The following is a 19,261-nucleotide window of genomic DNA, read 5'->3' on the forward strand; positions in this document are numbered from 1 at the left end:
GGTGGCGGTGCCGCATCCTCCTCCTCGCTGCTGGGCAGCCTCCATTGCCTCCTACTGGGGGAGCTCCTCCAAGCCCTGGATGGGGTATGTGACATGCTGCGTGCCCTAGATGGTGAGCGGGACACGCAACATGCCCTGGGGGAGCCTCTCCGAGTGCCCCAGTTGGTGAGCCACTCTGAGCCCTGGGGGAGCCTCTCCGAGCCTTGGATGGGGTGCCGTAGTGCCCCAGATGGTGAGTGGGAAACGTGGCATGCCCTGGGGGAGCTACTCTGTACTCTGGGTGGGGTACAAGACATGCTGCATGCCCCGGATGGTGATCGGGACATGCGGCGTGGCCTAGGGGACACCCTCCCTGCCCTACTCTCCTCCCCCCCTCTACGGGACCCCCCCAGCCCTGCTCTCCTCTCCCCCTTACGTCCCCCACCTGACCTACTCTCCTCCCCCCTATGGGACCCCCACATGACCTACTCTCCTCTTCCTCCCCCCAGGAACCCCTCCCAGTGACTCCCCATCCCATGTTCCCCCCTCTCTCCCCCTCCTGTTGCGACTAAGATCCCACATAGTATGGGATCCAGCCGCCCTTAGTACCTCCTCCTCATGCCTCCTGCGTGAAGCCATAATAGTGCTTTTTTCAAAAAAATAGCCTGCCTTCAGAAAGACCTCCTCCACCTCTGTAATCGAAATAGCAAGTGCGCAATGAGCATGAAAATGCACTTAAAATAGCCACTGGACTTCCTGTGTGAAAAAAATGACAGAAAGGAAGTGGGGCATTAAAAATTCTAATCGAGCAATTCAAATTTAATGGGGTGAGGTCAACTTCGATCATATTTGACTATATGCTATGGCCAAAAACTTTGTATCGAATTCGATCAAAGTCCTTAGAATGCAAGCCATTCGATTGAAGCGTCAGAATTCGACTACCTTGATAAATATGTGAATAATCAAATTTTAAAAAAAAGTCAAGGTAAATCGAAGTTTACTGTATTCGAAATTCGACCCTTAATAAATCTGCCCCTGAATATTGAATTTTCTAGCGCACCCACTATATAAGTTGGCATAGGACACTATTACCTGGGTTTTCACTAAGCAGAGAATCTTCTACTTTGAAAAGCTCAGTTTAAAATAAAATCAACCCTAGATTATTGGCAATGCAGAGCTCAGGGAGCTTGGCAGGAGCAAAGACAGTAGGAATCCAATTAAATAAATCCTCTGTGCAAAGTTTGTGGAAATGTGTAAAATGTATTATTTTGCATCTATTCAGTGGTCACAGGGTCGCCTGATGGAAAATGCAGAAAGAGATATTTCTCTGGCTCTATCCTCTTTCCTCATCAATGTCTGGAATAAATAAGCAGAAATTTGGATTTCTGAAGTATACATTCACTATGTCTGTGAAATACATTTAGTAATAATCAGCTTAGATATGTTTCGTAATATATTTTGTATTCTGGTTGTTTATAACCATTTGAAGCCTGCCAGGAATTTAACAGCAAGTTCATATACTGTTAACAGTAACGTAACTAGAGGGGGGCAGGCCCTGGCGAGAGACGTGCAGCTGGCCCCCCGCCCCCTTCGTATGCCCGGAATCGCCTAGAAATGGTTGCGTGCTAGCTGCTGGGGGGGCTCCGAGGTGTTGCAGGCCCTGGCCCAATCGCACCCCCTGCTCCCCCGGTAGTTACGCTACTGACTGTTAATACTTTGTATATAAAACAACTGGTACTGGTATGGGACCTGTAATCCAGAATGCTTGGGACCTGAGGTTTCCGTAATTTGGATCTTCATACCTTAAAGGCATGGTTCACCTTTAAGGGAACTTTTAGTATGTTGTAGAATGTCTTAATGTAAGCAACATTTCAATTTGGTTTCATTATTTCTTTTTTTTATACTTTTGTAGTTATTTGCCTTTTTCTTCTGACTCTTTGCAGCTTTCAAATGGGCGTTGCTGATCCCTTCTAAAAAAACAAATGCTCTGTAATGCTACAGATGTATTGTTATTTCTTATTTTAAGTTAGAGCTGTAGCTTAACAGAATTAATAACTTTTCATTAAAGGACTTGATCACCAATGAGTTGTGATATTCTGATACAATTTGCAATTGTTTTTTTGTCATGATACAGGCCTGTAAGAGTTAATAAAACAGGCCAATGTATCATGAAAAATAATTTCTGCAAGTACAAAAATCAGATATGTAAAAGGCCTCTGGAATTAGCCATGTGTAAAGGGGTCATAGCCTTAAATGCCCTGCTCCAAGCCCTGGCTGATAACTGACTGATAAGAGCCATTCTGTGTGGAGGGGTGTAGCAACATTATCAAAAACTGGTTATTGGTTTAATACACTATTAGTTCAAAAGAATCCAACCATGACTAGGTTTGGCACTCAGTTTGCTGGATGTGAATATCTGGGCAGGGCAGGTCACACATTATTGATGTTTAGTATCTAAGAAATCAGCAGGAGGTGCTATAGCCAATGAATATAATTTCTCCACTATGTTCCGGTTATGGTTATGATTGTGGAGATATGGTTATTATATTCTTGTTTCAGTCCCTACTGAAAAAAGTCATGTTCCCTGATAGGCCATGCCCACTTGCATTCCTGTGGGAGGGGGAAGTGTCCAGTTACCTGATACCCCTGAAATCATTGTTTAATAGTCAGCTCTTCTGACAAAAATTCTATATTAAAAGCTAGCTATATGTTTTCCATGTTTTTCCTTTTTATTTTATAAATTGTTTGTGTTTTTAATGTGTTTCTCTTTTTGTAACATATTTTTGTTCATTTGCATTGCTATACCTTTTATAATATTAAATATTATATTTAATACATTTGTCTTTGATGCTCTAAATGACCCTAGCCCAAAAGTGTGTGACTGTGAGTCATAGCCCTCTGCATGCTGAATGGAAATGCTAGTGTGTTTGTAAACTAGTTAATCCTTTAGTGGCTGTGGCATCAAGTGGGTTTTTTGTATTACAATTGAAGGTATCTCTCCTGAGATTGGCGGCAGCAAGTTTTATATGAGTTGTGTAGGCGATGGTTGGTGTTTGGAGTGCTTTTGCATTAGTCTGACATGTGTGCAAGGTGTGTGGGTGAGTAAGTGACCCCTGATAGTCACACCTAAAGTCAAGTGCAGCTGGAAGTGCCATGATCATGGCAATTTCATTTTTTTTTTATTATTTATGATTTTTTAGTTATTTAGCTTTTTTATTCAGCAGCCTTACAGCTTGCAGTTTCAGCAATCTGGTTGCTAGAGTCCAAATTACCTAATGATCATGCATTGATTTGATAAGAGAGTGGAATAGGAATAAGAGAGGCCTGAATAGAAAGATGAGTAATTAAAAGAAGCAAAAACAATAAATCTGTGTCCTTACAGAGTATTTGATTTTTAGATGGGGTCAGTGACCCCCATTTGAAAGCTGAAAAGAGTCCGAAGAAAAAGGCAAATAATTAAAACACTATAAAAAATAAATAATGAAAACCAATTAAAAAGTTGCTTCGATTTGGCCACTCTATAACATACTAAAAGTTAATTATGCTTTAAAGGGGTTGTTCACCTTCCAAACACTTTTTTTAAGTTCAATTGTTTTCAGACTGTAGACCAGAAATTCAATTCAGTTTTCAATTACTTTCATTTTTTTTTTTTTTTTTTTCAAAATCTAAGTTTAAATTTTAATTTTCCTGTTGCTGGTATTTGTCTGGCAGCTCAGTAATTCAGGTGCAAATTCCAAACTGTTACAATTTTGCGACATTTAGTGGATACATTTCTCAGCAGCATCTCTGGAGTATTAGCAACTATTGTATCAATTCTAACAGCAGCCTGTAATCAAACCCAGAGATTCTGCTCAGCAGGGACAAAGATAAGAAATGTACCAAATAAATGTCTCAATTTAGAACAGTTTACAGGGTCAGCGACCCCCTCCCGCCCAGTGCTACTTTAGAAGGTGAAAAAAGGACACTTTACACTTCACTATTAAAAAAAACACACATAGAAAATAGAAAGTAATTGGAAAAGGTTGTTATAGTATTTCTGGTGAACTATCTGAAAACAACTAGGTGTTTGAAGGTGAACAACCCCTTTAAGATATGGTGATCCAGATTACAGAAACACCCCTTATCTGGAAAAACCCAGGTCCCAATACCAAGCCTATGATTAAGTGTCTTAGTGACACTAAACGCGTTAGGTCAGAAATGATTGTTTAAATAAAGTTTTTTTCTATTTTTAATTATTGATCCTCAGTCTGATCTATATGTGACTTACTAGAGTACCCTGCACCAATTTTTGCTTGTTTGTATAAAGATTGTCCGCTCCATTGAGCTGAAGGCCTGGCAGTGGAGGAACTACCGGGGGAGCAGGGGGTGCAATTGGGCCAGGGCCCGCACCCCCTCAGGGCTCCCCGGCAGCTTGCACACTGCCAATTTCCGGCCGTATCGGCCGATTTAGGGGGAAATAATCTGGTACGGAGGGGGGCGGGGGCCCGGCAGCATGTCCCGCACCAGGGCCCGCCACAATCCAGTTACATTACTGAGGCCTGGGACAGGAGCACCTGGGCCACGAGTCTTCTTTATTGAGTTATTCTACCATGATTGGTTATGTGGTATGCTCAAATACTTTTGGTTTGCCCAATACCTTTACTGCCACAGCACTGGGTGTTGAAATTAATTAAATAAATGTAATTAAATAAAATTTGGACTTCAGTGTTTGGGTAAGTAGAAGCTACTGTACATAATGAAGGATAAAAAGTATTTCTAAATAAGAAGTTAATTACAGGTAGAATTAACTCTAAGAGATGGGAGAATGGAACTGCATGCATATTTCTGCAATAGAATAGAATAGAATTATTGCATAATTCTGCAATAGTTTTTTCATATTTTTACTGGCATTTCCTCAGTGGACACTCTCAAATATTCTTCCTAAATAACAATACCGACATATACATGAGATCAGCCTTCCACAATAAACAGGGCCCGAACTAGGGGTAGGCAGAAGAGGCATGTACCTAGGGTGCAGTGGCAGGGGGTGTCAGGTATGTACCTCTTCTGCTGCTCACCTCCTGTTCCAGGCCTTATCTCTTCACTGCTTGGAAGTTATCTTACTGCTTTGAAGTTAACTTCTGTACCACCGGGTCATGTGTGTGCTCTTGCACATGTGCATCACAAGGTTTGGCAGTGTGTGCACGAGGTAGAGAGCTGGCCGGCCGGGTTGCCTAGGGCACCCCCCCGGCTTGGCCTTCATCTTAAAGAGCAACATTGGACATAATCTAGTGCACAGGGTGAGGATATATAAAGGAACAGTGTAGAAGAGGTGTGTTCAGTTTGCCTCTAAAGTAAGCAAGATGAATTGGTTGGTGACAATGGTATGGGATGAAAGCGGTAGACATGCATATACGATTCTTAGAGATCTATGGTTGAAAAAATCTTCAAGACAGGAAGATGCAAATCAAAATCAGTTAAAGGAGAGCTAAACCCCCCTTTAGGCAAAAGTCTCCATTGGCACCCCTCTGCTGGGCCCTCATCCCTGCCTCCCCCCTGCACAGTGCTGCACCAGATTATGTGTACCCTCTAGGAATACTGACCCACACCTGCAGACGAGCGCAGCAGAGTTCACGGGCGCCATCTTCCGGGGGTTCTGTAATCTTCGGGTCTTTTTCCTTACCTTCGGCAATTTCCGCCTCTTTCGGCACATGCGCAGTTGTAACGAGCTGGAAGTTTTCTCCAACAGTGCATGTGCCGAAACACCGCTCACTTCACTCACAACAAAACAGTTATAAGCAGAATCAGACACAGATGTAATTCTGGCACTGAGTACCTAAAATTATAACATTTGACATAATGGCATCTGCCAGTTTTAATGCATTAGCCACAAGCGCCTCAGATTCATTGCTAAATTGAGACCGTAAATAAACTGGAAAAATTGCCAAGAATGCTTCATTGTGGTTGTAGTATTTCTCAGTATATCACGTGAAGACGTTCAAACCATATTTTTTCAGTTCAGAATTATTTCTAATCAACTCAAAAGCTGAAAACTTTTTTTTCAAATCAATCACAATGTTTCCCACACCCACCAGGTTATATATCCAGAGTTGTGTAGTTAAAGGAAAACTATACCATGGAACAATGTAGGTCTCTGTAAAAATATATTGCATAAAAAAGCTCAAATGTAAAATCTTGCTTAATGTAAATAAAACACTTTCATAATAATATACTTTAATAGTAGCATGTGCCATTGGGTAATCCTAAATTGAAAATGTCCTTATCTAAAACTAAGGGCTGCCCCCAGGGATCCTATGATTCACGGTGCACACAAACAAACTACATGTTAGGTCACATGAGCCAATTAACAGGCAAAGTTCTGTCTTTTGCTTCCACACTTCTTCCTGTTACAGTTAGTATTTCTGGTCAGACAATCTCTGAGGCAGCATAGACAATATCATAAAATGGTGGCTCAAGCTAAAAGGTGTAAATGACTTTATTTACCTAAATATATACTCCAATTTGTTTAATATGCCACTTCATCTGAAATAGTCAGAGACAGTAGGCAATATGCTAAGATATATTTTACCACTGTCAAGGCTTTCATCAGAAATGCTATTTCTTGGTACCCACAAAATGGGGATGGACTTCCACAGTAAAGGTCTCTTAAAGGAACAGTAACACAAACAAACTGCCATGTAGCCATAGGGGCAGCCATTCATGGACAGGATACAAAGTAGATAACCAATACGTTTTGAAAAATTCCATTGTATACTACAGAGCTTATCTGTTTTCTGCTGTGTATCCTGTGCCTTTTTCGCCTTTGAATGGTTGCCCCAATGACTAAATGGCAGCTTGTTTACATAAACTATTGTAGAGTATTTGAAGCAAACACACCAGTTTTACTAGTGCTGCACAAAAGTTCATTATATTTTCATTACTTTAAAACACTTTAATTTTTTTGATGTTACTGTTCCTTTAAGGAAATATATAAACTGGCTTCACCATAGACATTTTTACACAGGTTTCAACCAGGCCTAGCCGTTTTCCACACTTGTTACAAGTCACTATGCACCCTTTATTATTAAAAACTATAACAGAATTTCCAATAAACTGCTTTTTAGAGTGCAGGTGTAATTCTGGCAGATGAATAATGGTAAATATCAGTAATAGGTTGAAAATCAAAGCCTGCATTACAGATGTTAGAATAGAGCATCCACAATGAAAAACTGTGTTAGAATGTGTATTATTTCTCCTTCTTTTTTAAAGTCATTAATATATCTAGCACAGACAGCAACAAAATATAGTTTTGCAATTTCCTTTTCTACTAATTCAACATTTGGACAGCATAATCAAAATCCAACGAGTGCAAAGAAAACCTGATAAGTCAAATCACAGTGTGCTCTGTATTTATTTAAGCCACAAAAGGCTGCCATAGTGTTACCCAGACTTTTTATTAAAGTAATTCCAGATGCACAGATGGAAAAAATACTACTAGAAATGGATTCTTGGTTACTTTTAGATTACTTTTAGAGGAAAAAAAAGAAAATGACCCAGCTTCTACACAATGACAAGGCATATTTTGAGTTTTTAACTACTTGTAGATGGAGCCATTGTGTTAAAAATATTTCAAAAGTTAGTACACTAAATCAATGTGATTTAGCTGGACCCAGAAGTTAGCTAATATCAGTGTTGGAGTTCATATCAAACTCATTGAGATTAACTATTAGTAGATTAACGACAGATTAATATCTGAGCTGACCCCAATTATTGAGGGATTGGCGGAATGGCCATGCTAAATTGCCTAAGTGGTGGCTGGGGGGTGCTGTTATGCAAAGAGATGTAAACCTACCTCTACAGTTAATTCTGGGTTATGGGAAGATTAGCAGTTCACAATGTCCCATCTCTAAGTGGCTGTTTGTGTTTGTTGCCTTGCAGCACAACACTTACATTTTCTGTAGGTACTTTCACTTATCAGGCCACTTCCAGGCCCAACTACCATGCCAACTATACAGGGAAGGAGCAATCCACCGGATACTGGTAATTGCCTTTACCACATTTTAATGCAGAAAACTGTGACTTTCGGGGACCAACTCCTTCCTCAGGTAATGAGGAAGGGGTTGGTGCCTGAAAGCAAGTGTCACAGATTTTTGCAATAAAATGTGGTAAAGGCAGTTGCCAGGGTAAGGGAGTCTGACAAAACTGTGAGACCTTAAAAGTCATAAATCTGTTTAAGACAATAATCTGATAATATGATTGCTGTATTATAGCCCAACTTCGATTCCCCACCTTTTAACTTCTTGCTTAGATCTATGATCTGGGAAGCAGTTACAACTTTTATTATTCTATATATCTAAGAATAAATGGGATGGAAATATGCAAGTCAGCTTTCACAACAATGACACAACTGTATGCTTTAGGGTAGCACATCACTTATTTAGGTATAGATTTTTGATCAGAGGATCATGTGAGCCTTAAGGGTGTATTTTAGTGTTGTGCATTCTGATAGACATGACTTGAAGCTGATAAAAAAAGAGGCATTAGGAAAATTCAGCAACTTGTATCTGCATAAACTCTGTGGACATGTATATATATATATATATATATATATATATATATATACAGTCCTCCATGAAGCCAGCACTCTCGATAAAATAGTTTCAAACGCCTGGGTGCAGTATCAACAATTACAATCTCTGCATACACGAATAAGATCCGCACTCACAGGACTTATGAAAATTATAGAAAATTTATTGCGAGAGTCTGACTCTCGCAATAAATTTTCTATAATTTTCATAAGAGTCCTGTGAGTGCGGATCTTATTCGTGTATGTATATATATATATATATATATATATATATATATATATATATATTGTGGGGAATAGCTCAAAGCAGCCGGTAGGGCTCAGGTAAAACAGTTCTTACAGAGGAGACAGGAGGCTTAGGTTTGCAACAAAAGTGAAACAGGCTCCTGCCTGGGGTTTTATTGTTCAAACCGGACAACTTAAACAGGCACAATTTCCGTGCTAAACAGTCAAATAATAATGTAAACCTCACCGGTTTGCAGTTTTACAGTCCATAGGAAAGTTCCTTGCGGTGGTAACAAACATTTGCCATTTGGAGTTGCAGTCAAACACACAGTTTGTTTCACAAAACACTTCACAGCGTGTGTTCAGAGGTTCTCTCTGACTCCCAGTACAACACACACCCACTCCCCGCCAGGCTCCCTTAAACAGCCCCACCTGCGGACTAATTGGGCAGCATACTGAACTATATCCTTGCTCCAGGGTCCTAACCTGTCTTACCCTGGAGATTTAAAGGAGCCAATACCTCAGGCTGGGTGCTATATACCTCCCATCATATACAGGCAGCCTATTGGGACATAGCTCTTTGTCACATACCTCCCCCCTCTGTTCGAACCCGGGGTTTCGGACACCATTAGCCACCATACAGTGGACCCTTGACAAGGCATCTGCATTACCTTGCAGTTTGCCTGCTCGGTGTTCCACTGTAAAATTGAAATTCTGCAAGGAAAGGAACCAACGTGTGACCCTTGCATTTCTTTCTTTTGCCTGTGACATCCAGGTTAAGGGAGAGTGGTCCGTAATGAGCACAAACTGGCGGCCCAGAAGGTAGTACCGCAAAGCTTCCAGTGCCCATTTAATTGCTAAGCACTCCCGCTCAACAATACTATAATTTTTTTCTGCAGGGGTCAACTTCCTGCTCAAGTAGACCACTGGATGCTCTTCTTCCCCAACTAACTGTGACAATACCGCACCTAATCCAACACCAGAGGCATCAGTTTGCACAACAAATTTCTCTTTGAAGTCTGGTGCGACCAACACTGGATCTTGGCATAAAACCACTTTCAAATCATGGAATGCCTCCTCTGCCTCTGGACCCCACTTAATCATTGTGGACCCTTTCCCTTTGGTCAGGTCGGTCAAAGGAGCAGCCCTGCTTGCAAAATTTGGAATGAACCTACGATAATAGCCCACCATACCAAGAAAAGTACGAACCTGCTTTTTAGTGAGTGGCTGGGGCCAGTCTTTAATTGCCTCCACCTTGTTCACTTGAGGCTTGATAACACCTCTCCCTATAGTGTACCCCAGATAACGGGCTTCTTCCAAACCTAGGGCACATTTCTTGGGATTTGCCGTCAGGCCTGCTTCTCTAATGGAATTTAGGACGGCCTGTACTCTGGGGAGGTGACTTTGCCAATCCCTGCTAAAAATGACCACGTCATCCAAATAAGCAGAGGCAAAATGTTGATGAGGTCTAAGAATTTGGTCCATCATTCTTTGAAACGTGGCTGGGGCCCCCTGGAGGCCAAATGGCATACGAACATACTGGAAGAGCCCTTGTGGGGTAGAAAAGGCTGTTTTCTCCCTAGCTGTTTCTGACATTGGTACCTGCCAATACCCTCTAGTTAGGTCAAGAGTTGTTATGTACCTAGCAGGACCTAGTCGTTCAATCAACTCGTCAACCCTTGGCATAGGGTAAGCATCAAACTTTGAGACTTCATTTACCTTCCTGAAGTCATTGCAAAATCGTATAGACCCATCTGGTTTAGGAACAAGCACAATGGGACTATTCCACTCACTTACAGACTTCTCAATTACCCCCAAATCCAGCATCCTCTGCACTTCCTCGTCGACTGCCTGTCTACGGGCCTCTGGGATCCGATAGGGCTTAAGGCGGACCCGAACCTGAGGATCAGTAATGACATCATGTTTTATCAAATTTGTACAACCTGGTATGTCAGATAGAGATGTCGCGAACTGTTCGCCGGCGAACTTGTTCGCGCGAACATCGGGTGTTCGCGCTCGCCGGAAGTTCGCGAACGTCGCGCGACGTTCGCCATTTTGGGTTCGCCATTGTTGGCGCTTTTTTTTGCCCTCTCACCCCAGACCAGCAGGTACATGGCAGCCAATCAGGAAGCTCTCCCCTGGACCACTCCCCTTCCCTATAAAAACCGAAGCCCTGCAGCGTTTTTTCACTCTGCCTGTGTGTGCTGAAGAGATAGTGTAGGGAGAGAGCTGCTGCCTGTTAGTGATTTCAGGGACAGTTGAAAGTTTGCTGGCTAGTAATCGTTTTGATACTGCTCTGTTATTGGAGGGACAGAAGTCTGCAGGGGTTTGAGGGACATTTAAGCTTAGGTAGCTTTGCTGGCTAGTAATCTACCTTCTACTGCAGTGCTCTGTATGTAGCTGCAGTGGGCAGCTGTCCTGCTTCTGATCTCATCTGCTGACTGCTGCAATAACAGTAGTCCTTGTAAGGACTGCTTTTATTTATTTTTTTGTTGTTTTACTACTACTACTACTACTACTACTATAAGAGCCCAGTGCTATTAGTCTAGCAGTGTTGGGGAGTGGGACTGGTGTGCTAATCTGCTGCTCCTAGTAGTTCAGCAGCACCAACTTTAATTTTTTTTTTTAATATTCATTTTTTTTTATTTTACTTTTTTTTATTTTACTACCGCTGTAGTAGTGTATAAGTTGACCTTTTAGGCATTATTTGCCCTGTAGGCATTATTTGCACAGTGTTTTCTTCAACCCGCCATCTAGCTGTGTGACCTTGTTCACATTCTGTCTAAATATCCATAATATTACCGTCTCCAGAAAAAACACCGGAGTGACTTTTTTCAAGCAGCCATAATATATTTTACGTAATCCGTATCCACCGCTGTAGTAGTGTATACGTTGACCTTGTAGGCATTATTTGCACAGTGTTTTCTTCAACCCGCCACCTAGCTGTGTGACCTTGTTCACATTCTGTCTAAATATCCATAATATTACCGTCTCCAGAAAAAACACCGGAGTGACTTTTTTCAAGCAGCCATAATATATTTTACGTAATCCGTATCCACCGCTGTAGTAGTGTATACGTTGACCTTGTAGGCATTATTTGCACAGTGTTTTCTTCAACCCGCCATCTAGCTGTGTGACCTTGTTCACATTCTGTCTAAATATCCATAATATTACCGTCTCCAGAAAAAACACCGGAGTGACTTTTTTCAAGCAGCCATAATATATTTTACGTAATCCGTATCCACCGCTGTAGTAGTGTATACGTTGACCTTGTAGGCATTATTTGCACAGTGTTTTCTTCAACCCGCCATCTAGCTGTGTGACCTTGTTCACATTCTGTCTAAATATCCATAATATTACCGTCTCCAGAAAAAACACCGGAGTCACTTTTTTCAAGCAGCATTCATATATTTTACGTAATCCGTATCCACCGCTGTAGTAGTGTATACGTTGGCCTTGTAGGCATTATTTGCACACTGTTTTCTTCAACCCGCCATCGAGCTGTGTGACCTTGTTCCCATTCTGTCTAAATATCCATAATATTACCGTCTCCAGAAAAAACACCGGAGTCACTTTTTTCAAGCAGCATTCATATATTTTACGTAATCCTTATCCACCGCTGTAGTAGTGTATACGTTGGCCTTGTAGGCATTATTTGCACAGTGTTTTCTTCAACCCGCCATTGAGCTGTGTGAGCTTGTTCACATTTTGTCTAAATATTGATAATATTATCGTCTCTAGAAAAACCACTTGAGTTACTTTTTTTCAAGCAGCATTCATATATTTTACGTAATCCGTATCCACCGCTGTAGTAGTGTATACGTTGACCTTGTAGGCATTATTTGCACACTGTTTTCTTCAACCCGCCATCGAGCTGTGTGACCTTGTTCCCATTCTGTCTAAATATCCATAATATTACCGTCTCCAGAAAAAACACCGGAGTCACTTTTTTCAAGCAGCATTCATATATTTTACGTAATCCGTATCCACCGCTGTAGTAGTGTATACGTTGGCCTTGTAGGCATTATTTGCAGAGTGTTTTCTTCAACCCGCCATCCAGCTGTGTGAGCTTGTTCACATTTTGTCTAAATATTGATAATATTATCGTCTCTAGAAAAACCACTTGAGTTACTTTTTTTCAAGCAGCATTCATATATTTTACGTAATCCGTATCCACCGCTGTAGTAGTGTATACGTTGACCTTGTAGGCATTATTTGCACACTGTTTTCTTCAACCCGCCATCGAGCTGTGTGACCTTGTTCCCATTCTGTCTAAATATCCATAATATTACCGTCTCCAGAAAAAACACCGGAGTCACTTTTTTCAAGCAGCATTCATATATTTTACGTAATCCGTATCCACCGCTGTAGTAGTGTATACGTTGGCCTTGTAGGCATTATTTGCAGAGTGTTTTCTTCAACCCGCCATCGAGCTGTGTGAGCTTGTTCACATTTTGTCTAAATATTGATAATATTATCGTCTCTAGAAAAACCACTTGAGTTACTTTTTTTCAAGCAGCATTCATATATTTTACGTAATCCGTATCCACCGCTGTAGTAGTGTATACGTTGACCTTGTAGGCATTATTTGCACACTGTTTTCTTCAACCCGCCATCGAGCTGTGTGACCTTGTTCCCATTCTGTCTAAATATCCATAATATTACCGTAATTATTATCCATAATATTGCCTACAAGGTCAACGACGTTGACCTTGTAGGCATTGTTTGCCCAGTTTTTTTGGCCGCAGCCACTGAAGCACAGAGGCCAGAAAAAATATGCCATATAAATGCTGAAAATAGTAATTTTTTGCCATACGTTGACTCAACGTATATGGCAAAAAATGACTATTTTCAGCATTTATATGGCATATTTTTTCTGGCAACTGTGCTTCAGTGGCTGCGACCAAAAAAATGCATATTTTCTGCATTTATATGGCATAATTTTTCTGGCCTCTGTGCTTCAGTGGCTGCAACCAAAAAAATTTATATTTTCAGCATTTATATGGCATAATTTTTCTGTCAACTGTGCTTCAGTGGCTGCGACCAAAAAAATGCATGTTTTCTGCATTTATATGGCATAATTTTTCTGGCTTCTGTGCTTCAGTGGCTGCAACCAAAAAAGTTTATATTTTCATCATTTATATGGCATAATTTTTCTGTCAACTGTGCTTCAGTGGCTGCGACCAAAAAAATGCATATTTTCTGCATTTATATGGCATAATTTTTCTGGCCTCTGTGCTTCAGTGGCTGCAACCAAAAAAATTTATATTTTCAGCATTTATATGGCATAATTTTTCTGGCAACTGTGCTTCAGTGGCTGCGTCCAAAAAAACTGGGCAAACAATGTCTACAAGGTCAACGTATGGCGAAAAATGACTATTTTCAGCATTTATATGGCATATTTTTTCTGGCAACTGTGCTTCAGTGGCTGCGTCCAAAAAAACTGGGCAAACAATGCCTACAAGGTCAACGTATGGCAGTTGTTTAAAGAGAACAGCAGATTACTAGCCAGCAAAGCTACCTAAGCTAAAATGTCCCTCAAATCCCTGCAGACTTCTGTCCCTCCAATACAGAGCAGTATCAAGCAGATTACTAGCCAGCAAACTTACTATCATCTGTCCCTGAAATCACTAACAGCTCTCCCCCTACACTATCTCTTCCAAGCACACACAGGCAGATTTTTCAGATACATTTTTGCCCTTGATCCCCCTCTGGCATGCCACTGTCCAGGTCGTTGCACCCTTTAAACAACTTTAAAATCATTTTTCTGGCCAGAAATGTCTTTTCTAGATGTTAAAGTTCGCCTTCCCATTGAAGTCTATGGGGTTCGCGAACCGTTCGCGAACCGCTCGCGTTTTTGCGCAAGTTCGCGAATATGTTCGCAAACTTTTTTTCCGACGTTCGCTACATCCCTAATGTCAGAAAACACCTCAGTGTTTCTTTGCAGAAACTCCCTGACTTCTTGCTTTTGTGGCTCTGACAAGGTTTCAGCTATTTTCACCTTTTGTATACCGTCCTGGGTAGGAGGAAGGGGTTGAATTATAGCCGTGAGGACTTCTCTGTCCTTCCAGGGTTTTATTAAGTTTACGTGGTAAAGCTGTTCTTTCTTCCTTTTATTTGGTTGGTAAACTTTATAGTTCACCTCACCTATTTTCTCGATTATTTCATACGGGCCCTGCCACTTAGCCAGGAACTTGCTCTCAACTGTTGGGACAAGAACCAATACTCGGTCCCCAGGGTTGAAAGTTCGAACCTTAGCTGAACGGTTGTAAACCCGACTCTGGGCCTTCTGTGCTTGCTGCATGTGTTCCCTGACTATGGGCATGACTGCAGCAATTCTATCCTGCATGAGGGTAACATGTTCCACCACACTCTTATGGGGTGTTACCTCTTGCTCCCAGGTCTCTTTTGCTACATCCAAGAGACCCCTGGGATGACGACCATACAATAGCTCAAAGGGCGAAAAACCTGTGGATGACTGGGGCACCTCTCTAATGGCGAACATAAGGTATGGCAGGAGACAGTCCCAATCCCTCCCATCCTTATCTACCACCTTCTTTAACATGTTTTTCAGGGTTTTGTTAAAGCGCTCTACCAACCCATCAGTCTGGGGGTGATAAACAGAAGTTCTTAACTGTTTAATTTTCAAGAGCTTACATAGTTCCTTCATAACCCGAGACATAAAGGGTGTACCCTGGTCTGTGAGGACTTCTTTAGGAATGCCAGTGCGGGTAAACATATAGAACAGCTCTTTAGCAATATTTTTGGAGGCTGTGTTTCTTAAAGGGACTGCCTCAGGATACCGCGTAGCATAATCCATAATTACGAGAATATACTGATGGCCCCGAGCTGACTTAACCAGTGGCCCTACCAAGTCCATTGCAATTCTTTCAAATGGGACCTCAATGATAGGCAATGGCACTAGAGGGCTACGGAAGTGAGGTACCGGGGCAGACAGTTGGCATTCTGGGCAAGAGTCACAATACCCCTTCACCTCCGCAAATATACCGGGCCAATAAAACCTTTGTAAAATTCGCTGTTGGGTTTTCTCCTGACGTAGGTGACCACCCAGGGGGTGAGTGTGGGCCAGGTCCAAGACCATTCGCCTATAGGGCTGGGGCACTAACAACTGCTCTACCACCCCCCCTTGGACTTTGTCAACCCGATACAGTAAATCTTGACTGACAGAAAAATGAGGGAATACACTCTCAGCCCCAGGTTCCTGAGGTTCACCATTAATTACCTTAACATTTTCCCAGGCCCTATTCAGGGTAGGGTCCCTCATTTGGGCTGTTCCAAAGTTAACCCGAGAGACCTCCAAGTCTGGCATATCGGATGCTTTGGAGGGCTCCAAGGGCAACTCTGTTTCACCTGCTAGTACCTCTAGGGGAAAATTATCTGCTTCAAGCATGGTCTCCCCTTCAGTTACTACCTCTGAGTTAGGTTTACAAACCCCTGGTGCATCCTTAGGAATCCCTTTCTCAGACCCCTGTGGAGAACCTTCCTTTCCCCAGAGCTTCCAAAAGAGGGGAAAGTCTCGTCCCAAAATTACACTATGCATCAAAACAGAGGAAACACCCACTTCATGACATGCAGTACCAGTAACAGTTTCAAATGTCACTATAGCAGTGGGATAACTTTTACAGTCTCCATGAATACAGAGCACCCCAAGATTACGTTCATTAACTTGGTCTGGGCTTACCAAACTGGCGTGCACCATTGTGACTAAGCTCCCGGAATCCAACAGAGCTTGAACAGACTTTCCACCCACCTTTACCACCGCCATATGCAAGTCAGTGTCTGCGGTGCACGCAGGGTGAGCAAACAACGACACCTGCTGAGCCGAGTGACAATCCATGGGCTCTGCAGGTAGTGGGCACCTGGCAGCAACATGACCCCACTCATTACATCGCCAGCATTGCACTTGGCCTCGACCCTTGGTTGGAGGGGACAGCTGAGTTTTGTCAGCTCCTTTAGACCATTCTATAGCCTTTTGGTCAGCCCCAGTATCCTGAGGCAACGAATCACTGGCTTTTCCTGGGGACCTTGCAGATGGATGTTTTGTGGCTGGCTTGCGGTGTTGTGGAAACGATCCTAAGTTGTCCTCAGCGGCAATATAACGTTCCACCATTTCCACCAGGTGATCGGCTGTCTGGGGATCTGCATGACTCACCCATCTCCTCAAGGATGGCGGAAGAGCTCTCAGAAAGCGATCCATAGTGACCCTTTCCACGACTTGAGGAGCTGACAGAGATTCTGGCTGCAGCCACTTTTTCACAAGATGAATTAAGTCATACATCTGGGCACGGGGAGACCTCTCTTGCTGGTATGACCACTTGTGCACCCGTTGAGCTCGCACGGCTGAGGTGACACCCAAGCGGTGGAGTATCTCTGTTTTTAACTTGTCATAGTCTTTGGCATCGGCTATGGTCAAATCAAAGTATGCCTTTTGCGAATCCCCAGTCAGAAAAGGCGCTACCAGACCTGCCCACTGGGACTTGGGCCAAGACTCCCTCTCGGCAGTCCTTTCAAAAGTATGCAGATATGCCTCAACATCATCATGTGGCGTCATCTTTTGCAGAAAACGACTGGCCTTAATGGAGCTATCTGTGTTAGGGGCCCCACTCGACACATTGGACCCCAGTGCAATCATCTGCTGTACCACATCCGTCAAGAGTTGTCGATCAGCCTCAACCGCCTTTGCTAATGCTGTCAGTTGAGCTGCAAGCAAACAATTAGTCTCTTGCTGGGTGGCCATACTCTGCCTCTGGATGGTATTGGTCTCTTGCTGGGCAGCATTTGCCTCCTGCTGACTAGCATTGACTTTGGCCAGCTGCAACACAAGTTCCTCCATGTTGTTGAACTACAACTCCCACAGTCTGCAGCAGATAGCACTGCCCTTTTAACAATGGTTGTCCTATTATGCTCACTGTCTCTCTGTTGCCCGCATCCGAAACACCATTTGTGGGGAATAGCTCAAAGCAGCCGGTAGGGCTCAGGTAAAACAGTTCTTACAGAGGAGACAGGAGGCTTAGGTTTGCAACAAAAGTGAAACAGGCTCCTGCCTGGGGTTTTATTGTTCAAACCGGACAACTTAAACAGGCACAATTTCCGTGCTAAACAGTCAAATAATAATGTAAACCTCACCGGTTTGCAGTGTTACAGTCCATAGGAAAGTTCCTTGCGGTGGTAACAAACATTTGCCATTTGGAGTTGCAGTCAAACACACAGTTTGTTTCACAAAACACTTCACAGCGTGTGTTCAGAGGTTCTCTCTGACTCCCAGTACAACACACACCCACTCCCCGCCAGGCTCCCTTAAACAGCCCCACCTGCGGACTAATTGGGCAGCATACTGAACTATATCCTTGCTCCAGGGTCCTAACCTGTCTTACCCTGGAGATTTAAAGGAGCCAATACCTCAGGCTGGGTGCTATATACCTCCCATCATATACAGGCAGCCTATTGGGACATAGCTCTTTGTCACAATATATATATATAAAAATGTGAATAAATGGATGCACACCGGGATTTTTTTTAAAAAAGTTAAAACTCGCTTTTATTTAAATACTTAAAACATGGTCAGGTTTTAAGTATTTAAATAAAAGCGAGTTTTAACTTTTTTAAAAAAAATCCCGGTGTGCATCCATTTATTCACATTTTTATATGAAAGCACGTCTGGATAGCACCTGGGTTGGATTAATTTTTCCTGAATGGTGTGCTGAGATCCAATTGGACATTATATATATATATATATAAATATATATATAAATTAGCTTGTTATTTGCTGGGTGTATAAGCTATTAAAGCTGTTTATCGTGATCAATGAGTAACTCAATAAATCTACCCATGAATAATTCCCGTTTAATGTGAGTACCAACATTTGAAAAACCCAAACAAATGTAATTCTCTGATGCTCTTTAAACTCAATGTGGGGAGTTTTTTTTGGCTTGAAAGTTTTCTTAAAAGAAGCACAACAGAGAGTCCGTTAACATGGGGATATTTATTTAAGTTTTTGCCAATAAGTAATTATTTATTGAAAGGAACTGATTGAACACAAGGGGGCCCATTCACTAAGTTCGAGTGAAGGAATAGAGGAAAAATAGTTCGAATTTCGAATGTTTTTTTTTTGGCTACTTCGACCTTCGACTTCGAATCGAACGATTCAAACTAAAAATCGTTCGAATATTCGACTAATCGAAGTACTGTCTCTTTAAAAAGTTCTTCGACCCCTTAGTTCGCAACCTAAAACCTACCGAGGCCAATGTTAGCCTATGGGGAAGGTCCCCATAGGCTTGCTAACAGTTTTCTGATCGAAGGATAATCCTTCGATCGATAGATTAAAATCCTTCGAATAGTTCGGTAGAACGATTATTCCTTCGACCGTACGAATTGCGTAAAATCCTTCGACTTCGAAGTCGAAGGATTTTAATTCGGCAGGTGAATATCGAGGGTTAATTAACCCTCGATATTCAACCCTTGATACATCTG

The sequence above is a fragment of the Xenopus laevis genome, chromosome 5S (assembly GCF_017654675.1).
Source record: "Xenopus laevis strain J_2021 chromosome 5S, Xenopus_laevis_v10.1, whole genome shotgun sequence".
Taxonomy (NCBI): Eukaryota; Metazoa; Chordata; class Amphibia; order Anura; family Pipidae; genus Xenopus; species Xenopus laevis.